At 40.4% G+C, this 19993-nt stretch overlaps 1 pseudogene; it reads left to right on the forward strand.

Annotated features, from left to right (window-relative positions):
- The first annotated feature begins 10348 nt into the window (after positions 1-10348).
- On the forward strand, positions 10349-11147 carry LOC113903977 (annotated as a pseudogene).
- Positions 11148-19993: the final 8846 nt, after the last annotated feature.

The following is a 19993-nucleotide window of genomic DNA, read 5'->3' on the forward strand; positions in this document are numbered from 1 at the left end:
AGTTGGAGGAATGACAATTGGAATTTTAATAGGCTAAAAAAGCCTTTCATTTCTTTTCAGGAGAATAAGCCTAAAGCTCAGTCCAGACTGGGCACACTGGGAAGGCCTGTAGCCAGGTAGCCAACTGTCTAGTTTTATCTAGCTAGGTTTTAACTTTTAATGTGATATTAACACATAGATAACGATTGCTATCGTTCATCATACTTGCTTCATTTTGTTAATGTATGATCTAAAAAATTCCATCATCTAAAAATGACATAGTTACAAAAAGAAACTTTTAAAAAGTAAGGCTGCAGTTACCAGCTGCCAGCAGACACTGTTTTGAGAATGGCTGGTGTCATATTGAGAGTTAACTTAGGCAGGTTGATAAAGAGTCCAAGCCTAAGGCCCCTTTAAGGAGGAGGTGACCCTTCTCTCTTTTTCACATTCTTTTGCCTCAGACATGTAGGCCCCATAGGCAGCAGTATCTCTTGCTCCAGGACACGCCTTTTTTGACCTCAGAATGTATGTTATGGGAGAAGATCTGGGTAAAACTTCCACAGCTTTAAGCTCTGGGTTAACCTGTACCTTTTCGCTAATCTTGTGCTGATGTCATTCCAGGATGTATGTTATGGGAAAGGGTTTGGGCAAAATTTTCACAGCCTTGAGGTATTTTTTTTCCTATTCTCAACAGCTAGCAGAAAAGTATATAATGCCCTGCTTAAAACAAGCAAGGTGGGCAATCCTTCTACCGACTTCTGATGTCTATGTCAGAAGCTTTTTTCTGTCACTGGCACTTTAATAGAATTTCTACTATACAAAGCTCTAAATGACTGAGACTGTCTTTGGTCTTGGAGTTAAATCTTCTCCTTCAGAGACCACAAATCCGGTGGAACACCATACGCTTTCATCTGTCATCTTGGGGGCTCATCCGGGATCCCAAGACAAGGTGTAAGCTCTCAGTATAAATCTGACACAGCTCAGAAAACTCAAGTTCCTAGCCATACAAGGACTTGTCTGAAATCATACCCATAATATCACCTGTTATTTCCTTGAATGTCTGAACCACAGCTACTCCATTTTGACTTTTAATTGTAATATTCTAATTAATAGCCAAATCAGACATCACTGTTAATGATCTCAGTGTATCTCTAGGTATGAGAAGATGCAAAATTTGGGCTCACAATATCTTCTTCTGAAAATATGTAACTATCTGAAGGCCTGTCCTGCTAGTTTTTCCCAGAACACAGAGTAGTGACTCTTTCCTGACCTCCACCCTGAACTCCCTTCAGGGGGGTATTGAAGGTAAGCAGCTCCACAGCTCATGATTTAATCTTTATAGAGGCAGATGGAAAGTGCCCACTTCCATCACTAGAGCCCCCATCATGGTAGTAAATTTGACTATTACTTGGGGGGTATTTCATGACCATTTTGTCCCATGGTGCTAGGAATGCTCATTCCCAAGGCAGGTGAAATTTTTTCCATACATTAGTCAGTATGCTATCATTGGACTAGGCCCCATTAACAGTTGCCAGAAAGTCTCTGGACCACCTGTCTTACTAGTCTCTTATGGTCAAGAAGAATATTCCCTCTTGCTGCTTCTTCCTATATCTGCTGCTGCTACTGCTACTAAGTCACTTCAGTCATGTCCGACTCTGTGCAACCCCATGGACGGCAGCCCACCAGGCTCCTCCATCCATGGGATTTTCCAGGCAAGAGTACTGGAGTGGGTTGCCGTTGCCTTCTCCTTCTTATATCTAGAGTTACATTATTATCATCATTGAGCTTACATGGAACTATATATCATCATTTTATGAGAGGATTAATCACACATTTGGCAATGTAAGAAAAACCAATTTTGTAAAATAGGTGAAATACAAACAACATAGCTAGCAGTATTAGAAAAGTAATAAGTAAGCGTTAAGCCAAGAACTTCCATTAGATACGGTCCAATATGTCCCTCGTCATCTGACTTAGTCTATTCTGCATCAGTTCTTACCTTTAAGGAAATGTTGCATTAGTACTGTCCATAATTACCCAGCCCAGTTTCCTAGTGTTACTAGACTGTTTATCCTTCAGTTCAGTTCAGTTCAGTCGCTCAGTTGTGTCCAACTCTTTGAGACCCCATGAACTGCAGCATGCCAGGCCTCCCTGTCTATCACCAACTCCTGGAGTTCACTCAAACTCACGTCCATTGAGTCAGTGATGCCATCCAGCCATCTCATCCTGTCGCCCCCTTCTCCTCCTGCCCCCAATCCCTTCCAGCATCAGAGTCTTTCCCCATGAGTCAATTATTCGCATGAGGTGGCCAAAGTACTGGAGTTTCAGCTTTAGGATCATTTCTTCCAAAGAACACCCAGGACTGATCTCCTTTAGAATGGACTGGTTGGATCTCCTTGCAGTCCAAGGGACTCTCAAGAGTCTTCTCCAACACCACAGTTCAAGAGCATCATTTCTTTGGTGCTCAGCCTTCTTCACAGTCTGACTCTCACATCCATACAAGACCACAGGAAAAACCATAGCCTTGACTAGATGGACCTTTGTTGGCAAAGTAATGTCTCTGCTTTTGAATATGCTATCTAGGTTGGTCGTAACTTTCCTTCCAAGGAGTAAGCGTATTTTAATTTCATGGCTGCAATCACCATCTGCAGTGATTTTGGAGCCCCCCAAAATAAAGTCTGACACTGTTTCCACTATTTCCCCATCTATTTCCCATGAAGTGATGGGACCAGATGCCATGATCTTCGTTTTCTGAATGTTGAGCTTTAAGCCAACTTTTTCACTCTCCTCTTTCACTTTCATCAAGAGGCTTTTTAGTTCCTCTTTGCTTTCTGCCATAAGGGTGGTGTCATCTGTATATCCGAGGTTGTTGATATTTCTCCTGGCAATCTTGATTCCAGCTTGTGCTTCATCTAGCCCATCGTTTTCATGATGTACTCTGCATACAAGTTAAATAAGCAGGGTGACAGTATATAGCCTTGATGTATGCCTTTCCCAGTTTTGAGCCAGTCTATTGTTCCATGTCTGGTTATAACGGTTGCTTCTTGACCTGTATACAAGTTTCTCAGGAGGCAGGTAAGGTGGTTTGGTATTTCCATCTCTTTAAGATTTTTCCACAGTTTGCTGTGATCCACACAGTCAAAGGCTTTAGTGTAGTCCATGAAGCAGAAGTAGATGTTTTCCAGGAATTGTCTTTCTTTTCGATGATCCAACAATTGTTGGCAATTTGGAGACTGTTTCCTCAGGCCTTTCTAAATCCAGCTTGTACATCTGGAAGTTCTTAGTTCATCTACTGCTGAAATCTAGTTTGAAGGATTCTGAGCATTACTTTGCCAGCATGAGAAATGAGTGCAATTGTGTGGTAGTTTGGACATTCTTTGGTATTACCTTTCTTTGAGATTGGAGTGAAAAGTGACCTTTTTTCAGTCATGGGCCATTACTGAGTTTTCCAAATTTGCTGGCATATTGAGTACAGTACTTTAACAACATCTTTTAGGATTTGAAACAGTTCAGCTGAAATTCCATCACCTTCACTAACATTGTTTGTAGTAATGCTCACTAAGGCCCTCTTGACTTCATACTCCAGGATGTCTAGTTCTAGATGAATGACCATGCCTTCATGGTTACTTGGGTCGTTAAGACCTTTTTTGTATAGTTCTTCTATATATTCTTGACGCTGCTCCTTAATCTCTTCTGCTTCTGTTATATCCTTGCTGTTTTTGTCCTTTATTGATTTTATCTCTGCATGAAATGTTTCCTTGGTATCTCTAATATTCTTGAGGAGATCTCTAGCCTTTCCTATTCTATTGTTTTCCTCTATTTTTTTGCACTGTTCACTTAAGGAGGTTTCCTTATATCTTCTTGCTTTTCTTTGGAACTCTGCATTCAAATGGGTCTATCTTTTTCTTTCTCCTTTGCCTTTCACTTTTCTTCTTTTCTCAGGATCTTATATAGGAGCACCTAAATATATAAAACAAATTTTGTCAGGCATAGAGAGAGAAATTGACAATAATGTAATAAAAATAAGAAGCTTTATAATCCCACTTATATCGATGGACAGATTATCCAGAGAGAAAATCAATAAGAAAATAGGGGTGAAACATTACACCAGATGTACTTAATAGATATCTATGGGAAATCCACCCAAAAATAAGAGAATACATATTCTTTTTAAGGGCACATGAAATATTCTTCAGGCTAAATCACAAGCTATGTTCCAAAACAAATCTCAATGAATAAGAAGACAAAAATTATACCAAGCTTTTTTTTTTTTTTGACAACAACATTTTTGTTCAGTCACTAAGCTTTGTCTGACTTTTTTTGACTCCATGAACTGCAGCACACCAGGTTTACCTGTTCTTCACTATCTCTCCGAGTTTGCTCAAACTCTTGTCCATTGAGTCAGTGATGTCATCCAGCCATCTCAGCCTCTGTCACCCCCTTCTCCTCTTGCCCTCAGTCTTTCCCAGCATCAGGGTCTTTTCCAGTGAGTCAGCTCTTCACATCAGGTGGCCAAAGTATTGGAGCTTCTGCTCCAGCGCCAGTCCTTCCAATGAATATTCAGAGTCAGTTGCCTTTTGGATTGACAGGTTTGATGTCCTTACAGTCCAAGGGATTCTCAAGTATCTTCAGTTCAGCTCAGTTCAGTCACTCAGTTGTGTCTAACTCTTTGCGACCCCATGAAACCCAGCACTCCAGGCCTCCCTGTCCATCACCAACTCCTGGAGTTTACCCAAACCTATGTCCATCTAGTCAGTGATGCCATCCAACCATCTCATCCTCTGTCGTCCCCTTCTCCAACCTTCAGTCTTTCCCATCATCAAGGTCTTTTCAAATGCGTCAGCTCTTTGCATGGGGTGGCCAAAGTACTGGAGTTTCAGCTTCAACTTCCGTCCTTCCAATGAACACCCAGGACTGATCTCCTTTAGGATTGTATCTTTTCAGCACCACAATTTGAAATCATCAGTTGTTCTGCACTCAGCCTTCTTTATGGTCCAACTCTCACATCTGTACCTGACTACTGGAAAAACCATAGCTTTGACTATACAGACCTTTGTCAGAAGTAATGTCTCTGATTTTTTATATGCTGTCTAGGTTTGTCATAGCTTTTCTTCCAGAGCGACTGTCTTTTAATTTCGTGTCTGCAGTCAGGATACACATTGATTTTGGAGACCTCTTTGAAATCTGGCAGTGTTCCACTTTTTCCCCATCTATTTGCCATGAAGTGATAGGACTGGATGCCATGATCTTTGTTTTCCAAATGTTGAGTTTTAAGCCAACATTTTACTCTACTCTTTCAGCTTCATCAAGAGGCTCTTTGTTTCATCTTCACTTTCTCCCAGGGAAATGGTGTCATCTATATATCATCATGAAACTAGAAATCAATCATAGGATGAAATATGGTAAAAGATAAGCAAATGGAGACAATATAACATGCTACTCAAAATCAGTGGATTAATAAAGAAATCAGAGAGTAAGTCAAAATATACCTTGAGAAAAATTGAAAAAAATTTACAACTTTCAGGAATCTGTGTGCTCAGTTGCTCAGATGAGGCTGATTCTTTGCGACCCCAAGGACTGTGGCCTGCCGGCTCCGCTGTCCATGGAATTCTCCAGGCAAGAATACTGGAATGAGTTGCCATTTCCTCCTCCAAGGTGAATGGCAGCAAAAGCAGTTATAAACTGTAAGTTTGCGGTGGCCTACCTCAAGGAACAGCAAAAAATGAAAAAAGAAAGTTAACCTACCTTCTAAAGGAATTAGAAAAAGAGGAAAAAACAAAACTCAACATCAGCAGAAAGAAGGGACTAATGAAAATCAGGGAGGAAACTAATCAGAGATCAGACAAAAATAGAAAATATGAAAATCTTCAAGAGCTGTTTTTTTTTTTTAATTAAAGATAAATTGTTAACAGTTAAATCAGCCTTATTAAGAAAATGACCAAAATAAATAATGAAATAGGAGAAATTATAACTGATAAAACAGAGATAAATAATCACAACACTGCAAACAGTTATATGCCAACATATTAGACAAGCTAGAAGAAATGGATAAATTTCTATAAGCATTAAACTTTCTAAGGCTGAATCAAGAAGAAAGAGATAATTGGAAAGACATCACTAGCAGTGAAATTGAATCTGTAATAATAATAAAAAAATTTTTTTGCAGCAAATAAAAGTCCAAGACAGTATAGCTTAATGGGACAATTCAGCCAAACATATAATGAAGAGCTAATACTTATCCTTTTCAAAATATTCTGAAGAAGAAGGAGCACCCTCAAATTCATTTTACATGGCTACCGTTATAGTGAGGCAAAAACAAAAGACATTACAAAAGTTATTAAAATTACAGGCCAGTATATCTCATAATGCTTTCGAAGGCCCACTTGACTTCACACTCCTGGATGTCTGGCTATAGGTGAGTGACCACACCATCTTGGTTATCTGGGTCATGAATCGTTTTTTTGTGCAGTTCTTCTGTGTAGTCTTGCCACCTCTTCTTAATATCTTCTGCTTCTGTTTGGTCCATACCATTTCTGTCTTTTATTGTGCCCATCTTTGCATGAAATGTTCCCTTGGTATCTCTAATTTTCTTGAAGAGATCTCTAGTCTTTCCCATTATACTGTTTTCCTCTATGTCTTTGCATTGATCATAGAGGAAGGCTTTCTTTCCTCTCCTTGCTATTCTCTGGAACTCTGAATTCAGATGCTTATATCTTTCCTTTCCTCCTTTGCCTTTAGCTTCTCTGCTTTTCTCAGCTATTTGTAAGGCCTCCTAAGACAGCCATTTTGCCTTCTTGCATGCCTTTATCTTGAGGATGGTTTTGGTCACCTCCTCATGTACAGTGTTATGAACCTCCGTCCATAGTTCTTCAGACACTCTATCACCTCTTATCCCTTAAACATATTTGTCTCTTCCACCGTATAATCATAAAGGATTTGATTTAGGTCATATCTGAATTGTCTGGTGGTTTTCTCTACTTTCTTCAATATAAGTCTGAATTTTGCAATGAGTCCATAAGGAGTTGCAATAAGGACCAGTCAGCTCCCGGTCTTGTTTTTGCTGACTGTATAAAGCTTCTCCACCTTTGGCTTCAAAGAATATAATCAATCTAATTTTGCTACTGACCATCTGGTGATGTCCATGTGTAGAGTCAACTCTTGTGTTGTTGAAAGAGCATGTTTGTTATGACCAGTGTGTTCTCTTGGCAAAACTCTGTGAGCCTGTGTCCTGCTTCATTTTTCACTCCAATGCAAAGCTACACTTCAAGATAGGCTTCATCAGGACGTGAACAGAGAACTTTCAGACATACTAGATGGATTTAGAAAAGGGAGAGGAACTAGAGATCAAATTGCCAACATCTGTTGGATCATAGAAAAAGCAAAGGAATTCCAGGAAAACATCTAATTCTGCTTCAATGACTAAGCTAAAGCCTTTGACTGTGTGGATCAAAACAAATTGCAGAAAATTCTGAAAGTGATAGGAATGCCAGACCTCCTTACCTGCCTCCTGAGAAATCTGTATGCAGGTTAAGAAGCAACAGTTAGAACCGGACATAGAACATTGGAGTGGTTCAAAACTGGGCAAGAGTATGACAAGGCTGTATATTGTCATCCTGCTTATTTAACTTTTATGCAGAGTACTTCATGAGAAATGCTGGGCTTGTTGAAACTCAGCCTAGAATCAAGATTGCCAGGAGAAATATCTATAATCTTAGATATTCAGATGACACCACTCTAATGGCAGAAAATGAAAAGGAACTAAGGAGCCTCTTGAAGGTGAAAAAGGAGAGTGAAAAAGCTGGCTTAAAACTCAACATTTAAAAAACCAAGATCATGGGAACCAGTCCCATAATTTCATGGCAAATAGATGGGGAAACAGTGGAAACAGTGAGAGGTTTATTTTTTTGGACTCCAAAATCACTGCAGATGGTGACTGCAGCCATGAAATTAAAGGATGCTTGCTCCTTGAAAGAAAAGCTTTGACCAACCTAGACAGCATATAAAAAGCAGAGACATTGCTTTACAAGTGAAGGTCTGCCTAGTCAAAGCTATGGTTTTCCAGTGGTCATGTATGAATATGAGAGTTGGACCATAAAGAAGGATGAGCACCGATCGATTGATTCTTTTGAACTCTGGTGCTGGTGAAGACTTTTGAGAGTCCTTTGGACAACAAGGAGATCAAACCAACCAATCCTAAAGGAAATCAACCTTGAATATTCATTGGAAGGGCTGATGCTGAAGCTGAAGCTCCAATACTTTGGCCACCTGATACGAAAAACTGACTCATTTGAAAAGACCCTGATGCTGGGAAAGATCGAGGGCAGGAGAAGAAAGGAGCCACAGACGATGCAACCTTTTGATGGCATCACCGACTCAATGGACATGAGTTTAAGCAAATCCTGGGAGATAATGTAAGACGGAAGCCTGGCGTGCTGCAGTCCATGGGATCACAAAGAATTGGACATGACTTAGCAACTGAACAACAGTAACAAATGTCTGACAGATAGAGTCAAAAATCCTCAACAAAACATTAGCAAACATAATTCAACAATATTTAAAAACAATATTTAAAAAGAATCATGCACCATGGTCAGGTTGGTTTTATTTCAGGAATGCAAGGATGTTGCAATATCGAGAAATCAATCATTTCGATACACTACATTTTTTAAAGGAGAAGGCAATGGCACCCCACTCCAGTACTCTTGCCTAGGAAATCCCATGGATGGAGGAGCCTGGTAGGCTGCAGTCCATGGGGTCGCTGAGAGTCAGACACGACTGAGCGACTTCATTTTCACTTTTCACTTTCATGCATTGGAGGAGGAAATGGCAACCCAGTCCAGTGTTCTTGCCTAGAGAATCCCAGGTACGGCGGGGCCTGGTGGGCTGCCATCTATGGGGTCGCACAGAGTCGGACACGACTGAGATACAAGAAAAGCACCTGATCATTTATTCATGTTAAAAACTCCATCAAAATTGGTTTAGAGGGACTATATCTCAACCATCAGCAACCAAATATTCATGACAAAGCCACAGCTAAATGCATGCTCAAAGGTGAAAATTCAAAAACTTTCTCTAAAATCAGGAACAGTGCAATGATGCCTACTCTCTCTGTTTCTACTTAATATAGTATCAGAAATCCTAGCCACAACAATCAGACATGAAAACAGAAATAAATGATATCCAAGTAGGAGGGGAAGAAGTAAAACTCTCACTCTTCCCAGATGACTTGATATTCTATATAGGAAACCATAAATCACCATGAAAAAAACTATTAAACTAAGGAATGAATTCAGTAAATTTGCATGATACAAGATTAATATAGAAATCTGTTGCTTTTCTGTACACTGATAATGAATTATCAGAAATGGAAATTAAGAAAACTATCCCATTTAAATTGTATTAAAAACAAGGAAATACTTAAGAATATATTCATTCAGGGAGTCCAAAACCTTACACTCTTAAACTCTAAATATCAAAGAGTGATGAAGGAAATCAAAGATGATACAAAGAAATGTAGATATCTCATGTTCACAAATTGGAAGAATCAATATTGTTGAACTTGATATTGTTGATCTAGTTCATACTACTCAAAATAATGTACAGATTTAATGAAATCCCTATCAAAATATTCATCAAATTTTTCACCTAGCTGGAATCCTACAGTTTATAGAGAACCACAAAACTCTCTGAATAGTAAAAGCAATCTTGAGAAAAAAGAACAAAGCTGGAGATATTATACTCCCTGACTTCAAACTATATTATACAGCTACATTAATTAAAACAATATGGTACTGGCACAAAAATAGAAGCATGGATCAAGTGAACAGAAATAAACCCGTGTGCTGCTGCTGCTAAGTCGCTTTAGTCGTGTCCGACTCTGTGCGACCCCATAGACGGCAGCCCACCAGGCTCCCCCATCCCTGGGATTCTCCAGGCAAGAACACTGGAGTGGGTTGCCATTTCCTTCTCCATAAACCCATGTAGTTATGGTCAATTTGTTTATTACAAAAGAGGCAAGAATATAAAATGGGGGAAAAAAATCTCTTCAATAAGTGGTGCAAGAAAACAGGACAGATACAGGTAAATAATTAGAACATTTTCTTACACCACACACAAAAATGAACTCAAATGAGTTAAATACCCACATAGTTTGGAGGCATTATGGGGAGAGGAGGACTTGGAGCACAGGTGCATACAGCGTGCTGTGTGGAAATTTTGTTTATCGTAATCCCATATTTTTGCTTAACTTGTAAAAACACAACAACAGAAATCGAGTGCTTGGGATGATGGATTAAGAAGAATATTGAAATTCTGTGGAAAGTTTCAAACTGCAGCACATTGAATTTTCACCCTAATCCAGCAGCTCTGAGCTCACTTAAATGCAGCTGAATGAAGACCCCGTTTGGGAAGACCCCTGGTCAACAGTCCAGAGCTGATGCAGGCCATGCGGGTTTATCAGCAAGTATCGTGAAGAAACGGACATTCCACGAAAAACAACTGCATGGTGTGAGCCCACCTGTTTCCCGGCCCCAGTGGAACAGTGTATGCTGCGGGATTCAGCACAGGCGGACAGAGGGAATGGCCTCGTCACCCAGCGGAAAGGAGCCATTCTGGGCCAGGTGCCTGTAAGTCTTTCTTTGTATCTTATAAAATGCGATGGATTTGACTGTGTTTAGGTACTAGAACTTAATAAAGATGAGTTTCTACACTTGAAGTCCTGCCTGATAGGGAGGACCTTTGTAACATTTCAAATCGGTGATGCATACCTAGCCGACACAATTGGCAAAGCAAGGGAGCAGATGTTTGAGACTGAGGATGGTTCTAAAGATGAGTGGAGGGGAATGGTCTTAGCACACACCCCTGTAATGAACACATGGCTTTCCATCATCTAGAAAAGGATCCTGTCTTGTACATGTACCAGCTCTTAGACGATTATAAAGAAGCCAACCTACACATTATGTCTGATTCTAATAATTCACCTCCAGCAGAAAGGGAACTGGGAGAAGTTGCAGACAGCCCGATAGGCAAACAAATGGAATAGGCCAAAGAAGATGGCTCTGAAAGGACCGGCATGGTCATTCATCAAGTAGGAGCCATACCATCTGTCTAGTTCATTGTCTGATGATGACTTCCATATTTTTGCCTGTGATCTGGTGAAAACAGCCTGATATCATGAACTTTGCCAAATTTGTGGAACTATTAAACGTATAATTTGTAGACATAAAGACTTGATTGCTTTCCAGTTTAATGAAAACTTAAATGTCCCTAAGAACACAGATATCTGCCAGCAGAACTGGTTTTGTTCTGAATAGTACAGATTTATGTGACCACAATGCATTTTGTGTAAGGAACCCCTTCCTCTTAAAAGAAATCTGTCTGTTTGGAAGGGAGTTACAGACAAGTCTGGTAAAAGCTGAGGCTTCCCTGGTGGCTCAGACAGTGAGAATCTGCCTGCAGTGCAGGAGACATGGGTTCGATCCCTGTGTTGGCAAGATCCCCTGCAGAAAGGAATGGCTATTGACTCCAGTATTCTTGCTGGAGAATTCCATGGACAGAGGAGCCTGGTGGGTCAGAGTCCATGCATTGCAAAAAGTTAGACACAACTGAGCAACTAACACACTGGTAAAAGTTAAGCTAGTATCATAGTCATTTAACACTGTAATAGATTTTACCCACATTCCCCTTCCTTCTTAACACTCTTATTCTGCTGCCATAATGCAAGCATAATTTTGTATTTTTGTTACTGAAAGGTTGTGGCTATGAGCTATGATCGATGCCTGGGGGTCGGGAATTCTTGGCCTCCAGAGGAGACGATTTCCATCTGGGGCCAGCAACCTGGCTTGATCACTTGGAGCTTTTGTGTATCAAAGTTTTATTAAAGTATAAAAGAGATAGAGAAAGCTTCTGACACAGACATCAGAAGGGGGCAGCAGAGTACCCGCTTGCCAGTATTTAGCAAGGCGTCCTATTACTCATTGATCATAGGTGAAAGAAACACCTCAGGGAGAGAGTTGCACCCTACAACATACGTATCTGCACAAGGGGAGTCCTCTCCCCTTGACTAGAGGTCTAGACTAGAGGTCTCTGGGACAGATGTGTAAGTCTTGAAGGAAAACAGACCTCCAAACAAGATACATAGTCTCATTAACATACCTTAAGAAATAACATTTCCCTGAGTAAGATGTATTGCTTGGTTGGGCAATTAGCAGCTCAAGGTTGGAAAAAAGTTACTTTCAGGCAGAACGGACTGTTGTCATAGCAACACAGAATTAAAGGAGCCTCCCACAGTGGCTAAAGCAGGAGCAAAGGAATGTAGAAAAAAAAAAATGTCTGCTGTTTGCCGTTTGTCTCCTCCTGGGCTTGGGGACCTCTGGCTTCTCCGGGGAGATCGGTCTAGCCATAAACCCTTTCATTATTGCCTTTTATTAGAGGAATATATATGTATGTATGCATATCTACCTACCTACCTATCTATATTAGTGTGTACATATACATATATGTTATATTTATGTACACACACACACGCACACACACTTCATTGGCCGTCCTTACTTTGTGGTTGGGGTGGGAGTTAAATAATTTTCTCCAGTTTAACAGAAGTGTTTGATCCAAGTTATTTATATGTAATGTGTTACTGCTGTTTATTTAAAATTAAATTTGGGCACAGGAAGCACATGGGGACATTCAGCTTGTTTTAAAATTCAGAAGTCCAGAGCCTCATTTAAATCTAGAGGCTTAAAGCTAAATTCAAGCGTGAATCACTTGTCAAGAGTTAATGACCCACATTAGAATTTACAAAACAATTGGAAATCTGGGTAAAAGTCTGCCTTTCATTCTAAGCTTTGTCCATTTTTTATTATAAATACTTTTCTAAAGCAAAACCCAGGTTCTCGGTCCACACTGGGTAATGCAGACGTATTTTGGATGGTGCGTATGGTCCATTATTTGTACAAGTTTAGTTCAGTTCAGTCACTCAGTCGTGTCCGACTCTTTGCAACCCCATGAATCACAGCACGCCAGGCCTCTCTGTCCATCACCAACTCCCGGAGTTTACTCAAACTCATGTCCATCGAGTCAGTGATGCCATCCAGCCATCTCATCCTCTGTCGTCCCCTTCTCCTCCTGCCCCCAATCCCTCCCAGCATCAGAGTCTTTTCCAATGAGTCAACTCTTCGCATGAGGTGGCCAAAGTATTGGAGTTTCAGCTTTAGCATCAGTCCTTACAAAGAACACCCAGGGGTGATCTCTTTTAGAAGGGACTGGTTGGATCTCCTTGTAGTCCAAGGGACTCTCAAGAGTCTTCTCCAACACCACAGTTCAAAAGCATCAATTCTTCGGTGCTCAGCTTTCTTTATAGTCCAACTCTCACATCCATACATGACCACAGGAAAAACCATAGCCTTGAATAGACAGACCTTTGTTGGCAAAGTAATGTCTCTGGTTTTCAATATGCTATCTAGGTTGGTCATAACTTTCCTTCCAAGGAGTAAGTGTCTTTTAATTTCATGGCTGCAGTCACCATCTGCAGTGATTTTGGAGCCCAGAAAAATAAAGTCTGACACTGTTTCCACTGTTTCCCCATCTAGTTCCCATGAAGTGGTGAGACCAGATGCCATGATCTTTGTTTTCTGAATGTTGAGCTTTAAGCCAACTTTTTCACTCTCCTCTTTCACTTTCAACAAGAGGCTTTTTTGTTCCTCTTCACTTTTTGTCATAAGAATGGTGTCATCTGCATATCTGTGGTTATTGGTATTTCTCCCCGCAATCTGGATTCCAGCTTGTGCTTCTTCCAGTCCAGCGTTTCTCATGATATACTCTGCATATAAATTAAATAAGCAGGGTGACAATATAATTAGTAACCTGGATTTCAGTACATGGATTTAAAAGGCAATAGTATATCCATGGTTTATGAGTATTTGGTAAGTTCCTGGAAGAACATAGTACTTCTTCTTAGAAATGTGAATTTAAGAATGGCACTGTGCCTTTTAACAAGTTCTGTGGGATATCTTTATTTTTATTGCTGTTATTACTGGTGTATGGTTATGGTCAGAAGGCTTTGCCCCATCAGCTTTCTGCCTCAGAGAATTGTCTAGACAATCAACAGCTGAAATTCCTGACAGCTTTCTTGGTGCTGTATGTTCTTGATCACGGTGTGCTCTTCATGTGGATTCATTCCATTCGGTGAGTCCTGCCACATCGGGGTCAGTCACCTGCCCTGGCTTGTGGGTGTCACTGGCAGCACCCATTAGCCAGCATAACCCTCCCTGCAAGTGTGTTGGAACTAAAATAGAGCTGCAAAAGTGGTTCATTTAGCAGCAAAACATCAGCCTATCAGTTTGTTTTGGAGGATCCCTGACAGTTTGAAGCTAGGAGAAAAATGGTTTGTGAAACCAGTCCTGTAGAGATTGAAAATCTTACCTATTATTTGGGCAGACAGCATAGATGTGTATGCTGGCCATCAAGCACCAGCTCCGGCGACCCCTCTCGTGGGTCTTCCTGACGTTGGAGAAGATGTAGTTTCAAGGCTGGCTCTGTGTGGTTTGCCTGATGTCCATTTTGGCCTTCAGGGAGGCTGGGCCTCGTGCTGGTGGGCGGGAGCCTCGTGCAGCGTGTAAATGCAGCTGTCACGTGTGTCCCAAATACAAGTGGCACACTGCAGATCCGTCATCTGTTCTGCTGGGGGCTCATGTAAGTTTCTGCATGTACAGCTCAAGGCTGAGCCCAGCTCCCCGAGCCCAAGTGGACACAAAAGGCCCGGAGAGTGAGCTGTTCAGCGTGCACTGCGTGAGCGAGGCACAGTGACTGTAGGCTGAAAGACAGTCTTTCCTGAGGGTTGGGCCAGTTGAGACATTTCTCGTGTTACTTAATGACTTGCATTGTGGTTATTCTGCAGGTACCTTGAGTAACTTTTAATACCACATCATCTGCCACTCTCCAGGTGAGCATGACATGTGATTTATTATCATCATTTTAATCATTGTTCCATTTATTCCCTTTAGGGTTGAAGGAAGGGAAAGGGTTTTTTTGTTGTTGTTTTTCCTATTTTTCCCCATTCTTTTTCTTTCTGAGGCTTAAACCACACTTCCTGACCCATGACTAAGTCTGCTCCCCGCTGAGTATTTCAAGCTTAGTTTAGGCTCATGTTTCAGATCTGCATGCGTTGTTCACACTTTCCTGGCGTTGGAATGTTGGTTCCTTGTTCTAGGAACACAACATTAATTTCCAAAATTATTATGGGACTCTGGCAACACAAGACATGAATCTGTATAAAGTGCATTGGCCTTTCTCATTGATCTGCTGTAGTATTATCGTGTCGTGTATGTGTGTGTGATGTTGGGCTGCCATGTAAAGCTTCAGAGGAAGAGTTTAAAAGCAGACCATCCTTTTTTTGCATTCTCTATTCTAAATAGAATGTTCAGTGTAACTAACTAAATTTGCATGTTAAATATATTTCGGTTTCTTGTTTTCTATGTTTGTTTTTGGGATTCCCTGGTAGCTCAGATGATAAAGAATCTGCTTGCAGTGCAGGAGACCTGGGTTTGATCCCTGAGTTGGGAAGATCCTCTGGAGAAGGGGATGGCAACACACGCCAGTGTTCCCTAGAGAATCCCATGGACAGAGGAGCCCGGTGGGCTACAGTCCATAGGGTCACCAAGAGTTAGACACGACTGAAGCAACCTAGCACACACACCCATCCAAACACCCTAGAGAAGGAAATGGCAACCCACTCAAGTATTCTTGCCTGGGGAATCCCACGGACAGAGGAGCTTGGTGGGCTATAGTTCGTGGGGTCACCAAAGAGTCACTGAACAACAGCAACTTTCAAAGCTAGGATTCTCTGCTCCATGACTAAAATATTTAAAATGGGAGTATCTTTTTTTACAATTATATTCAGTAATCTACTAGTGAAATTTTTATTTATGTTTCAGTAACTCTGCCTTCTTCTCACTGAGACGTCTCCCCTACTCTATATCTAAATGCTTCTTCTACAGTGCCACGTGTATTTGACTTCTCAAGTGAGGGGTTGCCTAAATTTTATTTGAGTCCACCTGGGCTTGATGCTTAAGGAATAAAAAACCAAGGAGAGAATGATACTTTCTCTTGAAGATTCCTCCTTCAGTTCAGGTACCCTACTCTGCTCAATGGTCAAGAAATATGGGTTTAAAATTTGGCAATATCCATGATAAGGAATGGAAAATATCATCATATGATCTCTTGAATTGGCCATGGCTTAAACCAGAATACTCTCTTTTTCTTCTTCAATGAAGCCACAGATACTTCGCTACTGTTGGTTTAAGAGACTAAGTGTTTCCATTTAGTTTGAACTTGTGTCTTCCCTTTCCAGGTTGAGAGATAGTGGGGGAAAAAAAAAACACTTCCTTTGCTTAATTTTTCAAGAGAGCTGGACTACTCCCTAGTCACAGTGCCAAATCACACCACTGATTTATGCGGGAGATGATAAACCCCTACCCTTGTTGATTTTTAGTGCAAAAAAAAGCTTATGGAATCAAAAAGTGCCAGACTCAGCTTTGCACTCTAGGAGTTTGTAGGAGGGCTTGCAGCACTTGCAGGGTGAAGAGAAAGGAGAGGTAAGTAAAATTTATGAAAAAAGTCTAAGTACTCTTTCATTACCCTCATTTCTGGTTATTTTAGGATACCTTTCTGATATGAAAAAATATGAAAAATATAATATATATCTTAAAATACACGAGGTATTTTTATATTTAAAGGTACTTATTTATTTTCAAAATTTTTTGTAAGTCTTTCTTTAAAAAATCCAATGTACATTATCATCAATGTTTTTTTAAAAAAATATTTATTTTAATTGGAGAATAATTATAATATTGTGATGGTTTTTGCCATATATCAGTGCTTTTTAAATTGTCATTTTCTTCATGAAATTAGGGTGTAGTTTAGCTGGATGGCATCAATGACTTGATGGACGTGAGTCTGAGTGAACTCTGGGAGTTGGTGATGGACAGGGAGGCCTGGCGTGCTGCGATTCATGCGGTTGCAAAGAGTCAGACATGACTGAGTGGCTGAACTAAACTGAACTGAAACACTCTTTAATTCAATAAGAATTTTTCACTTAACTTTGAAAACTGAATATTATAAAGTGAAATTGTATTTTCCACTTTAAACACAATGCTATTTTTTTTAATGCTCTAATTGGTGAAATAGGCACCACAGAATAATTTGGATTTCTTCAGATAATTTATCATGTGTCTCTTGTGTTTGTTATATAAATATTAAACCGTGCCCAGTTGTTTCAGGACCTCGTAACATTTTTCATTCTCAGAATATCAACTCTCTCAATATTTGACGTCAATGAGAACTCTAGTTAATGGGGCAAATCCATTCCCTGGAGGTTGCATACAGTCTTGTCCTAAAACTAAATTTAAATACTCTGTTATGTTCCCAAGTATTAAGCAAGTTTTTATTAAAACAAATATTCTTATCCACTGAAGCAGACAAAAATATTGAGTCTGAGTGAGAAAAAAAGCCCTAATCAATCAAAACAGGAAAACTTTTCTGACAAAAATGATACTTTAAGTCTCTTTTTTAAAAGCATATTTTGATGTAAAAAGATACAAATATAAATGTAAGTATAGTATTTACTTGCAAAAATCACAGTGAGATTCTGTGGTATTTAAGTATATTGCTGTTAAGTTGTTAGACTAGGAAACAAGAGTCCAGAATGGCGGGGGCTAAAAGACAAGGAATGGAAAAGCCCGCAAAAATAGAACAAGGGAAGCTCCAAGGACCGGAGTGAGGACCTTAGGTAGAGCAAACAACACTCCTGGCTAGCCCAATTTACATAGGGCAGGCCCAGGGGGAGAAAGAACATATAAAAAGAGGTGCCAAAGGGCTGGGGGTCTCTCTCCCTCCACCCCCACTCCCCGTGTGCTGGTGTGCTCTTCTCTTTGCATCTTTGGGTCGACATGCCCTCACGCCTCGAGGATGGATTTTCCTGCTATTATCTAAATAAAATAGAGCTGTTACACGGAGCTGTAACACTGATTTGTCTAAGAGCTATAACATGGTCCGTTTGAGACCTGAGAGCTATAACACGGTCTGTCCAAGACACAAGAGCTGTGACACGCTTAGGATTTTAATGTCCGTCACTCCAAATCTTTGTTGTGACGAGACACAACCGAGCGGAATACACTCGCCTGACATTGCCATTCATCATTATTTATTCATTGTAGTGAAACATCAATTACTTGTTTTCTAGCATACATTTTTCTTTCTCATACTAATAACACTGACTTTTTTTTTCCCCCAGGAGATCACCTCCTTCCTGTTTCAGCTCTTTGCTTCAAGTTGGGACTCTTTCTCCAGCTTCAGAAACAAATCAAATGGCCCAGACTTCAGCCAATGAATAAATGGCAACCCACTCCAGTATTCTTGCCTGGAAAAATCCCATGGATGGAGAAACCTTCAGGCTACAGTCCATGGGGTTGCAAAGAGTCGGACATGACTAAGTGACGTCACTTTCACTTTCACTGTTCCTATGGTGGCAGTGATTGGTCAGGGATGGTCATGTAATGCACAGTTAAATGCAATTATGTTTTCTGCATCTGCTTGGATAGACTCTTTTTTGCACTGAATATAAACCTCAGAGGATTAGTGACTATTGATGTTGTAGTCATTTTGCAAACATACAGAAAATGGAACCAACTTTAAGGTAGCATATCCAGAGAAACAGAGATAAAGAAATTGATTTTTGTACCATTGCTTGAGTCATCTGTAGCCTTGAATGAAAGACAAACCTGGATATCCATCTCTGGACTCCTTAAGTATTTGATAAAATAAATCCTCCTCTCTTTTTTTTTTTTTTTTTTTTGTGGGGGCTTATGTTGTTATCAGTGACATTACTTTACCAACAAAGGTCCATCTAGTCAAAGCTATGGTTTTCCCAGTAGTCATGTATGGATGTGAGAGTTGGACTATAAAGAAAGCTGAGCACCGAAGAATTGATGCTTTTGAACTGTGGTGTTGGAGAAGGCTCTTGAGTCCCTTAGACTCCAAAGAGATCCAACCAGTCCACTCTAAAGGAAATCAGTCCTGAATGTTCATTGGAAGGACTGATGCTGAAGCTGAAACTCCAATACTTTGGCCACCTGATGCAAAGAACTGACTCATTTGAAAAGACCCTGATACTGAGAAAGATTGAAGGTGGGAGGAGATGGGGACAACAAGATGAGATGGTTGCATGACATCACTGACTCGATGGACATGAGTTTGAGTAAGCTCTGGGAGTTGGTGATGGACAGGGAGGCCTGGTGTTCTGCAGTCCATGGGGTCGTAAAGAGTTGGATATGACTGACCAACTGAACTGAACTGATGTTTTCAACAGCAGAAATAATTCTAACTGATACATTTATGAAAATTAATGGCACTGTTTTGCTGCTGGGGCTACAAAGGGATATAAAACACTTTTTCTAACTTTAAGGAGCTCAGTTCTTAAAGAAACACACATACACAGAGGTTATTCCAATGTATGAGAGTTATTCATGGGAATGTGATAAAGAATTACAAGTTGAGGAGGAAGCAGGCCAGAGAAATGATCTCCAGAAAGGTGATACTTGAAATAATTTTTCAGGGAAACACACTTTTAAATAAAATTAGCCAGGGATTTCTTCCTAAGTTTCAGTTTCTCCAAAAGCTGATTCTGACACCAAACTTTTTGGGTATAGGTAATTTATTTGGGAGATAATTCCAGGAAGAACAAGAGAGTGGGGGGAAATGAGACAGGAATGGGAGAAAAGCAATGAAGGATACATTGACTAAACTAGTATTTCAGCTGTAGTCCTGGAGAAAACCCTCAGGGCCATGTTATCAGCGTGCTGGGATCCAGCTGGAGGGAAGCTGAAGAACGCCCAGAGGTTACAGGGTGGAGCGTCAGTTTGTATCTGCTACAATTCCCATTTTTCGTGGGAAGACTTATCTCCTCCCAGTTGTTTCTGTGAATTCCCAGACATCTATATTCTCATTGTTTTGATTGGTTCTG

The sequence above is a fragment of the Bos indicus x Bos taurus genome, chromosome 14 (assembly GCF_003369695.1).
Source record: "Bos indicus x Bos taurus breed Angus x Brahman F1 hybrid chromosome 14, Bos_hybrid_MaternalHap_v2.0, whole genome shotgun sequence".
NCBI lineage: Eukaryota > Metazoa > Chordata > Mammalia > Artiodactyla > Bovidae > Bos > Bos indicus x Bos taurus.